Here is a 16850-nt window from a genome sequence, read left to right on the forward strand (position 1 = left end):
GCCCAGAACAATTCATAAGGAGTACCATTCAAGAAACCAAAATGCCAGCTTGGACTGGTTGACTAGCCAAGTCTTCATAATCTCAAAGAAAGTAGATGAGCTACTTATTTAAGGTAGAGGGGTAGGAAGTTCTGCAATTTGGGTGCAGAGACTGAAACTTGATCCTAATAACACGTTTGGAGCTGGACACCTTGGACACCATCTGATCAGCCAATTAAAGAAGAGTCGAGAAGCCTCTGGACCTTGCCCTCAAATAGTTTGAGAGCTTCAACATGCACTTGACGATTAAGCATCGCTGTTGTTCTTTTGGTTACCAGAAGCCAGTGCAAAACTCTACAGAGCAGATTGATTGGTGGTGCTTTTGGCATCCAGGATATGGCAGGCAGCATTGTGAACCATTTATATCGTTTAATTTGGTAGGTCTGTGGCTGGGTAAAAGATGTTACCATAAGTTAGAACTGTGAAGACTATAGATCCTACTGTTGCTGAATTGTTCATGTTGTGAAGTAAAGGTAAGACCGGTTTTAAGATTTTTTGATTGTAAGAAGCAGAATGTTACCAGTGCAGCAATTACAGAATTTGTGTTCATGGTGGGATCCTACATTATTATATATTCTGCAATCTGGGCGAAATACGGATTGGAGAGCTAACTAGAAAGTAGGGGCATCGGTGTTCTTTTTGTGGAAGATATTTCAGCCGAGCATTTGAATCTCAGTTGTTCCTCTGTTCACCTACAAGATGTTGAGGTGCATTCCATGCTTCTAGAGTAGCCAGTCCATATGGCACATTGATGAAATGATCATTGTCATCAGAGATGCACAAGTACCGATGATGCAGTGTTATTGGAGGATGACCATGAGGGTTTTCATATGTGATCAAGTTTGAGCAAGAGGGGACATTCCTAAGGGCTCCCATAAGGAACATGCAAGGAGGCACAAGTTAATTACCATCATTTGCACTTTGTTCTCTGTGAGGTAAAACGTTCTAAAACTATCCAAGGGAAATGTCCAACCCTTTAGTGAGTTGGCCCAGACTCTCAAGGCGAGTTTGTGGTGTGCAGTGCTAATGGGTGATTCCTCTTCTGCTCCTTCTTGTAAATGTCTTCATTGCAAATAATGTAGCTCACCACTCAGCGTGCCCTCATCCACCACCATGTTTGTACTATGTTGCCCATCTTACCGCCTATTCTCTAGAAGGCTTATCTGTTGAATGCACATTATTTAATAAACATCAACACAACAACATTGGGACTTCCTCTCATCAGACACCCCTTGGTATTCCCGAAAGTTGGCTTCACCAAGCTGCATCACCTGCCATCTTGGCTGCCATTCCTTCAGGCTACCTCTTCTACCAAAGTGTACAGGTTGAAGGTGTTGCACTTATTGCTAAAAACTCTATCGCCTTTCCCCCATATCTCCCTATGTAATATTATTGCTGCCTCTGTTTCCTGGAATTCTTCTCTCTCATGTCGCTTGGTTGCCGTTGATCTCCACCTTACTCTCGCACCTCTTTCAACGAGAATTTCTCTGAAAAAATACATGCCCTCACCTCTACTACAATCACACAATAGTTCTAGGTGATTTAAACATGTGTGCTGTCCTCCCCTCTTACTGCGTTTCAATAATTATTGGGCAATTTCAAGTTTCTGGGAATAACACAATGTAGTCCCTTGGCCTAGTCACTCTGCCGGACACACACTTAACCTAATTTTAGGTTCCCATGACCTCTTCTGTCTCTGACCCACTGCCCTTACCCAAGACAGACCACTCCATTATCCCCTTTGAGCTTTTCCTCCCCCTCCAACCTTTTGCTCCTACGGTCCATTAAAGATGCTGGACCTGTCCCTGGAAAATACAGTCTATTGACTCTCAAAATTCTGCCTTCACTAAGTCTCCCTTTCCTAACAACCTGTCTGACCTTGGGCCACATTACTAGTTTGGAGGCAGCCATGGTGCTACTAGCACCATGGCTGCCTCCAAACCCGTGTCCAGGTCTGGGTAGTCGGAATGGGGACTTACCTGGTCATTCCAACCTTGGAGGACCCAGTAAGTCCCCATTCTGAAAACCATTCCCGATTCCCATTCGAGCCCCCATAGGGCTCAATGGGAATGGGGAAGGAGCTAATAACAGGGCCTCTCCATGGTCCCTTAGCGGCTCCCGCTAAGGGACCTCGGAATGCGGCGATAGGGGGTTAACGGCACCGGCATCCTTACTGGTGCTGTTAACCCCCCTACCGCCGTACTCGTAATGAGGCCTCTTGACTCTGATTTCGATATCTTCAATCTCTGAATCGCTTCAGCCCTAATTTCTTGTATCCCTTTCAAAATGTCTAATTCCCTCGGAATTAAAACTTACCAGACGTTCACCCCGAGCCTGGCACGAGAAAACCTGTTACCAAGGCATCAGAACATATCTGGCACTAATTTAAAGCAAACAGCATAAACACTCCTACTGGCAACAGCTCAAAAACATAAAAAGCCCACTACTCTTCGCTTATTGACACAGCACTGAATAAATCAAATTAAATATTCTAAATACTTATTGCAATGACCAACCCACCTGCCCCTGCTTTTCTCATCGCCCCTCCCAAGCTTTCTGTGGCCATCTAGCTTTGTTTTTCACCAACAGTCGCTACCATCTGGGCATCCACATCCAGCTCCTCTTCCTGACTCTCCCATCAACTTTGGTAATTCTTATCCCCTGTTCTCTCTATGAATTCAAACCTCTTAAACCATAATCTCAAGAATTAAATCTAGGTCTCCCTCAATGACTGGTCTATTCGGCTTATTAAGCTCCGATATTTGATTATTTTATACTCACTCTTATATGTTCTTTACTGTTCTCCCTTGACTGGCTTTTTGCCAACAGCTTTGAAAAGTGATTTTTTTCTCTCCCATATTGAAAAAGCCTTCCTTTTAACTCCCTTCCCTGCCAATTTCTGGCCAAACCTTCTTCTCCCAGCACCAGCCACCATTTTGGAATCCCTGCATCGCCTCTCAACTTCAATATTACCTTAAATCTCCCTCCCTCCTTTAAGCAGGTCTCTGCCCTGGCATGGGACTGAGACTGTCCTTGGCATTGCCCATGGCGAGCTTCAACTAGTGGACTAGTGATTTATCAGCTGCTTTCGTTCTCCTAGATCTTTCAGCAGCATTTGATATGGCGGCCTACTCCATCCTCAGTGATCGACTCGGCGACATTGGCATTTCTTGGATGGCCTCTTAGTTTTCATCCTTTCTCTCTGGCAGATCCCAAGCACCCCTCTAGCTCCCCTAGCCCGTTTTGTCTGCGTTCGCCCCATCACTTGCAGTGTTCCACAGGGCTCCTCTTTCTTTCTCTCCCCTTTTCTTTATAACATTTATGTTCAACCCCTTGGCCTTCCTGATCGAGTCCTTCATCTTTACTTTTTCGACATACACGAATGATACTCAACTCAACTCATTCTTCATCTCAATCAATGATCCACAGTCCGATAAACTCTTGTGTTCCCTCCTGTGTACTTGCTATCTCCAATTGGGTGAGAAACTATTTGAAACCCCATTCCACTAAAAGAAAGGTTTTGATCCTAGGCAGTAGCCCCTCTCTTGGACCCCCAGTCTTTGTCCTCTTGTCCATCCCCAGACAGTATAGTTAAAAACCTGGGTGTAAAATTGTATTTTCACCTCACACTCCGACCTCCAGAATAACCACGTTTTTGCTTCTTGCAATTTACAACTTTGCTTTCTTCAGCATCTCCTTCCCTGTCTCGCTTTCAGCAAACACTTCCGCAGTCACCACACTGGTCCCGTCTCATTTAGGCTATGGCTTTTCTCACTAGCTCTGTCTTTCTTCCCTGTGTCTGTCTTGTCTCCAGCTCATCCAATATTTGTATTTATTATTCCTATATAGCGCTTTACTTTAAAGCACGTTACACTTAACAACATGAATACATAGAATATGATAACTGTAGAAGCAATTTACAAAATATGAATTAAACCAGTAAAACAGAATGTAGAACAATTAGCCTATGAGGTAAAAAGGAGGGGGGGAATGAGGAAGGAGAGAAAAGGGAAATAGAGTGAGGAAGCAAGAGGAGGGGAGGACGTAGGAGAGAAAGGGGCAGGGAAAGGGAAGTATGAAAGGGGTACTAGAGGGAGGAGAGAGAAAGGGGAAGAGGGGACAAGAGTGTTAGGGTGCGGAATACAGGAGGAGAGATTTCAAGGAGACATGGAAGGAGGAATAGGTGGGGATGGAGTGGATAGAAAGAGGTAGGGAGTTCCAGTGTGTGGGGGGGGGGGCAAGGAGCTGAAAGGAGCAGAAAAGAGACGAGGCACATGGTGGTGGGGTAACAGAAAGAATGCTGCTGCACACCTAATTTTTGTCCTTTGAAACAGTACCATATTTCTTGCTTACTCCTTACACTTCACTGGTTGCTCATTAAACAAACAGTTTTTTTCAAATCTCTCTGACTTACTCATCGTTATTTTTATTCACGTTGGCCTCTATTTTTTGTCAAACTGTTTTATCACTACACCCGTTTGTTTGACAAGTTTTTCTTATTTTTGACAATCTTTTGCATTTTGTAAACTGGAGTTGCATTGCATTACTATCTTCTCTCAGCTTTGTTTAACAGTCCACTATCCCAGCCGGGTTCACTGTCCTCTACTGTCTTACTTATGAGTGCGCTGTGGGTGGGAGCCGGCCAATCAGGAGGCTAGAAAAGCGGGCTGATACTCTCGATCCAGCCCATTCCAAGCCACCTGATCGCCGGCTCCCCAGCCAGCCGTCTTCCACCACCGCAGTCATTTGGCCCCCCCAGTCCCAAAAACCCTAATTACCTGTTTGCTGGGGCCGCGGATACAGCTGCAGCTTCTCTCCTTGCTCCGAAGCCCTGCCTGCCTCAACCATGGCGGCCATCTTTACACAGTATTTTTATTCAATTAACGTTATGCCGCATGCGTCCTGTTATTTGATTGAAAACCCTTTTTTTAATACCATGAGTTACTGGTTTGGTAACCCGGGGTGGTAATTGCGTTATTAACCCGTTCCACTGACTATACGCGGAGGTATTGTGCCGGTGCCCTTGTTAAATGCCTTAGCTTCACTTGGGCCTTTAACTCAGGCTGCCGGGCCGTTATCCATGGTATAGCCAGTGGAATCGTTCTTTTCCATTCTAGGATGAATTATTTGTCAAAACAGACACTTATTTTTGTAGGCATTCGTGGTAGCTGTACTTTTTTCCTCTAGGATTTTTTGCAATTAGTCCTAAAAAGTAATTGAAACAACTGAATCAAATGGAATTTATTTATTAACCGGACAAAGGCCAGCATGACACAATGAGTAATATGCCATAGCTCTCAACCATTTGTCTCGCAAAGGCGGGTGAAATCACCCGTTTTTGTTTCTGGCGGGTGAGACGCCCATTGGAATGAATGGGCGTGCAGGAGGCTTGGCGGGTGTGTCAGCCCTTTGCAAGGCGGGTGACACCCGCCAAAAGCGGGTGAGTTGAGACCTATGATATGCACAAAGGGAGTTGCTGAGTGAAAGGAAGAGACGGTGAGCCCTGAGAAGCCTTGTCTGAGGTGGTACACTGACCGGCTGTGGGCAGGAGGAAGGAGTTTCTTTGTAGGACTGCAACACGCGATTCCGATGCTGATTTGCTGTGGGGTGCAAGCAAATGGCTTTGTGACAGAACCAGAAGCCAATTTTCCAGTCGACTCCGGGGCAGTCGGAAGAAAGACACAGTGAAGAGACGACTTACGTCAAGAGACCGGTTTTCGTTGAATGTGGGGCTGAACTATATGTATTTTGGTAACATTGTAAAGGAAGAAATGGTTTAAAGGGTGAAGGCAAGGGTGTGAGTCGAAAGTGAAGTAAGCTGTTTGCTTAGGAGATTTGTAGCACGCGTTGTCTGTTACTGAGCAAGTGGTGGTGAAGGCTCTTAACCTCATAGTGATTTTCAAAACTAGATGAAAAAACCCTTCTACCAGAAATGTGGGAGTAGAATATGTCATTTGAGCTGAAAAGCTGCACATGCCACAGAGTCAGCCAGTACCTGTCCCTGGAGGTTCACCTTCTGTTCACAGCCACTGAGCAATGCATTGTAGGTTTGCAAATGGGCCTAGAAGTACGCACTGTTGCTCCAGAAGATGTTCTTTTTCTTATAGGACAGTGCTATTTTACGAATAACTGTATTAACCTACAATAGGCAGCTCTCAAAAATACAGGCAATTCCATCAGTGTTTCACTCCCATTAAGGACCATCAGCAGCGTCCTTGTGTGGAATGTTAGGTCCGATGGTCTCTTCTAGTCTCGGTAAAAGTGGAGCAATGAGGTGTAAACGGACCCAGCATTCAATCACTGAGTTCAGTTTGGCTTGAGATGGAGTGGTGTGGGTTGAAAAACAAATCTGGGCGTCAAGCACATGGACGTGGTTGATGAAGCAAATGCTATTGATTAGATCTTAGAGTAGGAGAGTCTATACTAAGTAAAAGGTTATGGGGTGCCACAGAAACGATTGGGAAAAGAAATGAGAATATATTAGCACATGGAGGTTATTATTGACTTGCTCTCTGCCAATTATAAGGTTCGGAATACAGTCAATAACTTCTGGTATTGATTGCATGCCGAGCATTATGACTACAGAAGCAGACTGGGAAACAACAGAGACGTTTCTCTGACTTTACAAAAACAAAAATTCAATTTCCCAGCAAGATTTATTTGAACATGACACTCCAATTTAGCACACCAAAATGCACGATACATCATGGAACAGTGCTTTAACTTTCATATAGGCCTCGGGACAGAAGTGGGAAGTGGGTCATTATTCCGTGATAATGCCCCCTCAATTTGTCTATAAGTCCAGATATTTTCCTTTCACTGGTAATTCATCATGTGCAAGGATAAAACAGCAACCGGTGTAGGTAAATGATGATTGATCGTTTACATCCATAACATAGAAAGCTCTCACGATTTCCCTGTCCTGCTATACAGCCATGCCCCTGTCCGGTTACACAACCACTTCACACTGTTTCGAAATGTTGACCTCTTGGCATAAGGATTTCACAAATCTTGTGGACGCTGACAGCCGCCCATAACACCCCCCTCATCGTGTATTTCTCCCCACAGTTTCTTTCCATCAAATTCGTGACTTTACATTTGGCTGCATTGACTCTTAGGTACCACATCTCTAACCACTCAACATTGTACTTAAATTCTTTTCATTTGGGATATAAACTATGTTGCAGGTTTTGGTGCTCTGCAAAGGGACACACTTTTGATTCTATTCATTTGCAAATGAGCAGAGAAAGGGATTGCAAGGAAGATACTTGTGGTCACTGTGTCATCTTGCTGGTCGCTGAAATTAAATCAACAAATGCACTGCAGCATCCTTTTGTTATATGGGGCCTGGGAGCCATGGACTGCAGAATCCCTGTGCCCCCTTCGCGACAGGGGAATGCACCAGTTCTGTGCATCGCTTTTAATCTCAACGTCTATTTCGATGAAGCACAAAAGTGATGCCAGGCAGCGTGTGTGCCATTTTACAGGGAGTAAAGGACACGACCTGTCTGAAAGGAAAGTTTGGGCGTCCCTAGATACTCAGAGGAACGCAGGGGTACATGAAAACATCATGTTTTAGGTCCCATACTTGCATTTACAGGACAAATGTGACCATGAAGGCTGATAGCTTTGAAATGTGTCATATTCATAAAAGACATGCATTGCGTAATATACATATGTTATTTGTACGTTATATGTGCAACCTATAACATATATCTATGCATATGACATAACTGTACATATATATTACAGATTCTGCGGTAGAGACCCTGTAGTTATGGTTAAGTTGCTCTTCCCATCGGAAGAGCAGTTTTTGCACAGCTTATATCGTTGGCGTGGTTTTATGAATCCTCACAAAACATTGCAAAATAAGTATACAGCCAACTCTGAACTAGTTTGCCAAGTTTTGTGCAACTTCATCAAGGGGAGGAAAGTTATAGGTCGGGGGGTCCCAAAACTTGATAAATGTTCGATGACATCCATACATATGTGTGCATTACAGGATCGTTGAGGAACAGTTACTAGATGGCTTATAACTTTGGTGCCATTCTACAGAACCACACAAAACTGTGCAATGCAGTTATAGAGTCATAAATGAATGTTGTTGCCAAGTTTGGTGCCATTTCCTCAAGACGAGGCAAAATTAGAGGCGGGGTCCCAACATTTGTAGATGACTAATAACGTTGGTGCCGTTTGAAGAATCTGCACAAGTGTTTGCATGGATATTATAGACCCAACCTTGAATGTGTGTGCAAAGTTTGAAGGAATTCTGTTAAGAAGGGGCTGAATTGTACGGGGTTCCCTACATTTTTTAAATTGGGATAGGCTTGAATGGGAAAAATAATTCTGCTGGTGGCTACAGCCCAAAGTGCTTGACAGATTTCCAGTCACACCGGTGCAAAGAGCATTGGCAAGGACCCTAAAAAAATAATTTAGCAAATCTGTCCTGTGTTTTCTTTTTTTAAACTGTCAAAATGTAGGTACGCACAATAGAGATATAACTTTGGTGCCTGAGATATAGCCTGTGGCCATGGACAATGGCTATATTGTCCACTGGCTATAGCCACCAGGGACTGGCAATGGGGTTAAAGTGTGAATGGCCACCATGGACCGGCTATGTGGTAACATTTTCAATATCAGGATAGGCTTCAATGGGGAAACACATTCTGCTGTACGGGGTTGCGGCAAACCCACACGAGGAGCATCAGTAAGGGCCTGAAAGCATAACCTTTGCAAATCTGTCCTGTGTTTAATTTGTTTCCAAAGTGTCAAAATGTATGCACCAAAAATAGTGATATAACTTAGGTGCCTTGGCAGTGGGCCTGGCCCTTGGCAATGAGTAATGACTACTCTGATTTGCTTATTGGGGCCTGTGGCATGGCAGAAACACATGCCCAATGGACTGTGGATTCTGGCCATAGCTGCCAGCCATGAGCACTGGCAATTGGTCACATTATGGAGGTGTAGTGGACACTGGACCAGGTTGCAGGCTAGTTGCAGTGGATAACGGGGGTGGTTTGGTGGGGCTGGGCTCATGGTCAAACCTCATGCCCTTGGTAATTTAAACATGACTTGCATCCCCAGCATGCGCTGCTGAAAACAATACAAAAACATTTTGTTAAAGGAGGTCTATAGTCCTTTCATATATGTTAAGAGGAATTATTAAAAACTTAAATGCAGTGCTGTAACGTCATGAAACATATTCACCTGTAACCATAAAAATTCTGTGAAAAAAAACATTGTTAAATGGACATTATGGGAAAGTTGCACTAATAAAAACCTATGAAATTCACTGAGAAATATTTGTTAAATGGACGTTATGGTTGCAAAGAAATTTGCCAGTTATGGTAGGCCAAGGCATAAATTAGTTATCAAAAATTGATTAGCAGAGTTTGCTAATTAAAATGTTCTTGATTAACAAACAAACCCATTTGATTAGCAATGCTGTACTAATATTTTTAGTGTCACCAGATGTTATTTGTACCCAAGACATTAAATAAGAAACAAAACAGCATTCTTGTGTACCGCTGAAGTAAGACATTAGTAACTTAGTTTACCTACTCGACCTAAGAGACATGTACTCGACCCATGGCAAAGATGACAACACATTTAGATAAACTTTCTGTATAATGGTGCATATTACTAAAGCCCCACCATGCACAGTGAAACTTTTATTTGACATTTACTACAAAGTAAATGTTAAATAAAAGTTTCAAACATCCCCTGCAAATGGTACTCACCCACCATATGATAGTTTATTTATATAGCGCCTATACGCAATGTGTTTCAAAGTGTTTCAACTCGACTATTTGTGTGCGCGAAAAGACTTTGTTAGCCCTGAATGAGTGTCTGTAAAATGTAAAAGGTTAGCTGCATGAATGTACACAAATAAATAGATATGATAAAAAAGGCTCTGAAAACAGTTTGGCCAGCTCTCTCCTGAAGGTGCTAGTATATAATGTAATCATAATTCTAGAGCAAAGCGATCTCAGGAGCCAAACTACAGTGTATGGTAGTGCAGTAGATCTGTTGATGTACGGACTGGATGGAACTATTGATCACTATTTCGTATAAACATCTAGTTAGCTTTCTGGATTCATTATGGAAGAGGAAAGACAGTAAGATACTAAGCAGTGTGGGTGGCGTAGCAGGCAGAGAACTGGTCAAACTAGGGGGAATATTGTAGTTTGCAGCCATATCGCTTTCAGGGTAGCTGGCATAAAGCAACAGGGTGATGAGATAGAACGTCAACGAGCATGGGACCAGTAGCCCATTACTTGAGCACCATTTGCATTGATGTTTGCAGCCAGCAAGTTACAGAACTAGGTTTGCCATCAAAGGCAAGTGTCATCATGTACATTTTCAAAAGTGTTCACTCGTTAATATGATGCATCTTCCCCAACAAAATAAAATATAGTTTGACACAGATTAAGATAAACTGAACTGACTTTACTGTAAAGCATGGAGATGCTGCAGTGTTTAATAGTATCAATACTTTAGTTATGCATTATGTAACAACTTAATTATTTAGGAATGGAATTCCATGACTGTCTTTCAAGAAAAAAAATAAAGAAAACACATACTGTTCTTTGCCAGACAGGATATAGTTCTCAAACATAGCTCTGTTTAGTAAAACACCCATTTGACCTGTTGGGCTTGGGCCTCTCTCCCACTATACAGGACTCTTTGATCTATCATGTTTAATATTGTAATTCTTTGGTCACCTGTGTCTCAAACCTAACTGTGTTTAGCACTGCACCCATTTGATCTGTCAGGCACAAGCCTCTCCCACTATACGGGACGCTCAAATCTGGCGGTGCCCTACTTCAAATTGTATTGTTGATTGCGGGCCTCTCTCCCGCTATACAGGAAGCTCAAATCTAGCGATGCACTACTTGAAATTGCATTTTTGATTGTAGGCCTCTGTCCCACTATTCAGGACGCTCATATGTGACTGACCAACTCACACCTGGAGAGCATTACTGTAGAGTGAGACAGAAATCACTTGCTGATTGCTGTGGAGTGATCCTGTGATTAGGGGCTCACACCTCATAAGATGACAAAGTGATTCTCAGTTACTCCTGTTAGGACAATCCTGTAGTTAGTAGCTATCCTTCTTAACCCCACATAGCTAGCTCACCGTAGTGAACCTCGTCCAGAGAGACAGACATTAAGGACAGCCATCGATAAAACCTAAATACCCCCCCTACCTCACTCAAGACAGCGACTGAACAAGTCGGCAACACCAGCTGACAACACGAACTACAGACAGAACCCAAACTTGTAGCAGACAATTCTCTACACCCAGTACTACACCACAAGACAGCCAGACTAAAGCAAAAAATCAACTCGGCATCAACAAACAAAATATAGACCAAAACAGCTCTTAAGCTTAAAATGCTGCGCAAACGACCTATACCGAGGGAAAGGAAAAGAAAAGAAAGAACAAACGCACCAGAACAGCAACAAAGACTCAAAACTGCAGAACACACTCCCACAGACAGGAACGTAAACCGAACCAACGCTGAGAGAAGAGACAAATCCCTCTACTTAACTCCATAACTCGCAAACAACTGGTCACCAGAACGAACCAACCCAACGCTAGAATCAGCAACAGCAGACAACCAAACACAGCCATGCAAAAGAAGGATGAACAACACTACAAACAACAAAAACATAATTGACGCAATAACACCTTACATCACCAAAACAAGAGGAACATCTACTCGACACCCACAATTCTTGGAAGAAGAACCTGATGAAAACAAAAACCCAACACAGAAGCTAGAAGAACTTTTTGACGACACAGACGCACCTTTACCAACACCTCAACTAGAGATCAACCAGAAAGGAAACCTCAACAACGATCAGAAGACGACCCCAACAATATAGCCCAAACTAAACTACACCTCAAAACTCCACTGCAATCTAATAAATGCAAGATCCATGTCAAAACACTCAACAGAGATCTTTGACCTACTCGATGACAACGGCATTGACATCCCATTCATCACACAAACATGGCTGGACAACAACTACAAAATCACACTCCAAAGCTGCCTCCCAACCAACTTCAAATGCCTTCAAGTAAACAAAACAAAAAAAAGAGGAGGAGGCATCGCAGTAGCATTCAAAGGACACCTGAAAATAAAAACAAACAAACCTCTCAACATCATCAACTGGGAATCCATGGTCATACACCTATCAACAAACCCAAAAACCAACATCACATTCGTCCTGGTGTACAGACCACCGACATACGATGCAACCTTCATAGATAACTTCATAGAAGCCATCACCAACATAGCCATCAAGCACGAACATCTAATCATCCTGAGGGACTTCAACATCTGGTTTGAAGAAAGTCACGCCAACTCCCAAAACTCACTGATTGGACAACTTACAACCATGAAACTATGACAGCTGGTCAAAGGGGCAACTCACTAGGCAGGACACACCCTCGACGCAATCTTTGCCAAGGAAAAACTAATCACCACGTCACCACCAATACAAATACTGTGGAGCGACCATCTCATCATCCCATTCATGATCAGACTACCAATTCAAGTCTATGTCCAACCCCCCCAAACTCACAACCACCACAAAAAGAAACTGGAAAAGCATCAAAGCAAGCAACCTATTCGAACAACTGGAGATGACCAAACCCTCAACTATAAAACTAGAGCTGGCTTACGTAGACGGGAAAGCGGAGCTACTACACAAATGGATTTCTGATACAATTGATAAGATCACTCCGGCAAAACCATTCACCCCATTAAAAAAAAAAGAGCAATAGCAAAATGGTTCACCCCACTACTAAACACCATGACAACAAGAAGATGGAACTGGAATGGAGGAAAGAATACAACCCAGACAAAAGAATACTGTTCCAGAAACAAATCTGTGCATACAAGAAGGAAATACAAAAGGCGAAGAGAAGGCATTATGAGGACAGACTCACCAATGCCACCAACACACAATGTTCAACATCATTAAAGAAATGAGAAACCCACCAGGCTGCGACAACACCACAACCCCCTCAGAGAAACTTTGCAATGACCTGGCAGACTACTTCAAGAACAAAATCAATGACATCCGACAAATCATACAAAACAGACCAACAACCACAACATTCAGCCAACCATACCTAACACAGAGCCACAGCACAAACTCCAAAACTTTCCTGAAATATCAGCAGAGGCATTCGTCTTGCTTGTAAAACACAGCAAGAAAGCAGGATCACCCATGGATCCCTGTCCCCCTGACATCTACAAATCAATCCTCGCACAAGGAACGGCATCAGAATATTACAGAAACCTCCTAAATCTCTCACTAGCAACAAGAACTGTACCAAGAGCCTTCAAATCAGCATACATTAAACCGCTTTTAAAAAACACAAGTGGCGACGTAGAAGACCTCTCCAAATACAGGCCGATTTCAAACACTTGCTACCCAGCAAAACTCCTTGAGACCTACGTTTAATAATTAACCCAAGAACACGTAGAAAAACACCACCTGCTAGACCAAGCACAAGTCGGTTTCAGACACGCAAGAGGAACAGAAACAGCACTACTATCCATCCGGGATGACCTAAAAATGAACGCAGACTCCAACACAACCTCAGCCCTGATTCTGCTCGACCTCTCTGCAACCTTCGACACAGTTAGCCATGACACCCTAACCAACAGACTAGAAGACATAGGCATAACAGAAATGGCACTACTCAAATCATTCCTAGCAGACAGAAGAGAAACCATATGGATAAAACTCTTCAAATCCACCCCACGAGTTAACGACTGTGGAGTACCACAAGGGTCATCACTATCACCACTGTACTTCAACATCTACCAGACTCCAGTAATCAGAATCTTCAAAAAATACATTTCATGCTACAACTACGCAGATGACACTCAAATCATGCAAAAATCAAAGACACTCAAGCCGATCACTGAACCCTAATCGAGTGTCTAAAAGAAGTCTTTAACTGGATGAATGCTAACAACTTGAAAATCAACCCAGGAAAGACAGAAATCATGATTATATCAAAAAACCAAGATAACGACACCTACATTCTATGGCCAACGGAAATGGGAACCGCACCAACATCATCTAAGGTAGTAAAAAATCTGGGCGTCCTGATGGACAACACCCTAACCTAAGAATCACAAATAAATGCAATCATCAAGAAAATGTTCTTCCTCCTCTACACCGCAAGAAAAATCCCACCTTTCCTCTCTTTCACCCACAAAACACTCACAATAGTCACCCTAATCATGTCAAGAATCGACTATGCAAACAGCCTCTATCTCGGGATACCTGAATACCTCCTGAAGAAACTGCAACGGATCCAAAATACAGCAGCCAGACTGCTCTTCAACTATCTAGAAGAGACCACATCACTACAGCCCTAAAAACACTGCACTGGCTCCCAGTCAAACATTGCCTCACTTTCAAAACAATGTGCATAACACACAGGGCAATCAGCGGACAAGGAGCAGAATTCCTACAAAAGAAAATAACAATCTACAAGCCAACGAGACTCCTCAGATCAAGCAATGAAATCCACCTGGAACAAAAACCATACCTTAAGAAAAAACGTGAGGGTTCCTCCTACTCCCACTTAGCCAAAAAAACCTGGAACAACATCACGAAAGAAATAAGAAACTCAAAAGACCACCTACAATTCAGAAAATTACTAAAAACCTGGCTCTTCAACACCACAGATTCAAACTGAAAAACCGAAACAACCGAACGGGAAACACAAAGAAAAGGATGACTACATTTAGGATGACACTGACAACACCCAGAACCGATCAGAGAAACTCTTACTACAACAAGAGAGACGATGCTAAGTCGAATAGGACCCAACCGACACCCATGAGGACAGAAATCAGCATCCCTAGCCAACTCCAGCCAACAACCTCACCCACCCCATAATTGCTACCAGGTGTCATACTTGTTTAGAGTTGTATCAATGTTAGCACTTGCCACACTTAAACTAAGTTGTGGACATTGGCATGGGCATTGACCGTATGGAGTAGTGAATGAAGGCATGTGCCGCCCCTGGACATAATTACAAGCATTGGCATGTGCCACGTTTAGAAAGGGCTGGGAGCGATAGCCTGCATAAACAACTGAATAAGGTGATGAATGCCAACCACCCGCCACATATGGATGGAGTAGCATTGGCTAGTCAATGCCGCGCATCGACTGGATTTGGAATGTTCTCTGGGCCAGATTTGAAGGGACGCATAAACGCCTGCCTGCCCCGCATACAGACCAGTGTCATGTAGGTGGCCGAGGCCGAACTTGGGTAAGGTTATGAATGTGAGTGGATGCCATGTGTGAAAGGGACTGTGAGTATCAGACGGCCAGATCAGGACAGAGATGCAGAGAGGCTCACGCACCCCACCTGGAGAGAATATGGAAATTCAGCACCTCACTTCCGGACAGCAATGCCAATTAACCAAACCACTAACAATTTAATTCCTCTGCATGCACCTCTCAAACTCTAACCAAACACAACCACACGCCTACAACACAACAATCCGCACAAACTTCACTACACTGCAACAACGAAACAAACCACACATAGACTCGCACAACAGCACTCGACGACTACCAACCATTAAAAAAAAAACAAGCCCAGCCAACGGACCTACCGGGCTAGGGCCGCCAACAGCACATCACTGTTCCTTTCCAGCTTATTCCCACTAACTCACCCCCCCCTCCCTTTTAAAGAGCCGCCAGAGCCCCAGGGGACCACTACGGTGGTGATAGTGTGCGCTACAAATATCCTTTAACATTAATAAAAGTATCATCTAAGTTACTACTCGTTTGCAATTATTTTAAAAAGAAATTCTTGCCTAGCACTATCACACAGGCCTTTAATACTTAGGAGTGGATGAGATGATTACTGCTGCCCTCTCTCTCCATTAACCCCTTCACGCTTGCAGTGAATAGAGAAAAAAAGGGTGAAGAGAGCCTCGGGGGCAAGAGACGATTGCAGGGCGAGCTGTGCTTTCATTGAACAGGGTATCTTAAATAACTAGCTCTGCTACACAATTATCAATTTGCGACACTGCTTAATTTTATGCCTTGTAAGCTATACAACCATAACACGCATCACTGCCATGCATGGCTAAGACTAACACCCAGGACATCAATGATGGCATCCTTGATAACATCACTGATAACATCACATATCAGGGGTGGTGGTTTTTGTTCAGCTACATTGAGAATTTTAAGCAGAGGACTTGATCTGGTCACAATGCATTGAGAATATGATACACATACTCTAAATGTATATGTAGACCTTAACCTTGTGCTATGTTGTTAAGGTATTTTCCTTTGGGTTTGTCCTGAACTCATGGTGCACATACATGCAACAATAAGCAGGACCCTGACTGATACATTTTTTATATGATGATAAACTCTACTCGTAGTGCCATTTTCTGGTCATAGGATTGTTTTCCTCCTTGCTAGAGTTTCTCTGTATGCATGTTGATTTGAATTACTAGAGTTTCACTTGTTTAGTTAAATTGACCAAACCGCATTCATTCATTGAGACATCTAGACTTGGATAGTTGACAGAGAATAAAGTCCAAAGCCTTGCACTGGAACAGGCATACTAATTGTTAATAATAAACCCCTTGGTACATTAGAACAACAGTCACTCTTCAAGAGTTTTACTTACGTATATCATTTGAAAGTCTCATTCATAATTGATATCTTATTAATGTGTAGCAGATCAATGGATGAGAATATGATAAACACTCCTACAACATGTACACTCTGCACAGTAGCCATTT

At 43.1% G+C, this 16850-nt stretch overlaps 1 protein-coding gene across 1 annotated transcript in view; it reads right to left on the reverse strand.

Moving 5' to 3' along the window:
• CD180 (CD180 molecule) overlaps positions 1-16850 on the reverse strand; it is a 181900-nt gene that overhangs the window by 26953 nt on the left and 138097 nt on the right. The window lies entirely within an intron of this gene.

The sequence above is a fragment of the Ambystoma mexicanum genome, chromosome 6p, assembly GCF_040938575.1.
Source record: "Ambystoma mexicanum isolate Mex_15411 chromosome 6p, UKY_AmexF1_1, whole genome shotgun sequence".
NCBI lineage: Eukaryota > Metazoa > Chordata > Amphibia > Caudata > Ambystomatidae > Ambystoma > Ambystoma mexicanum.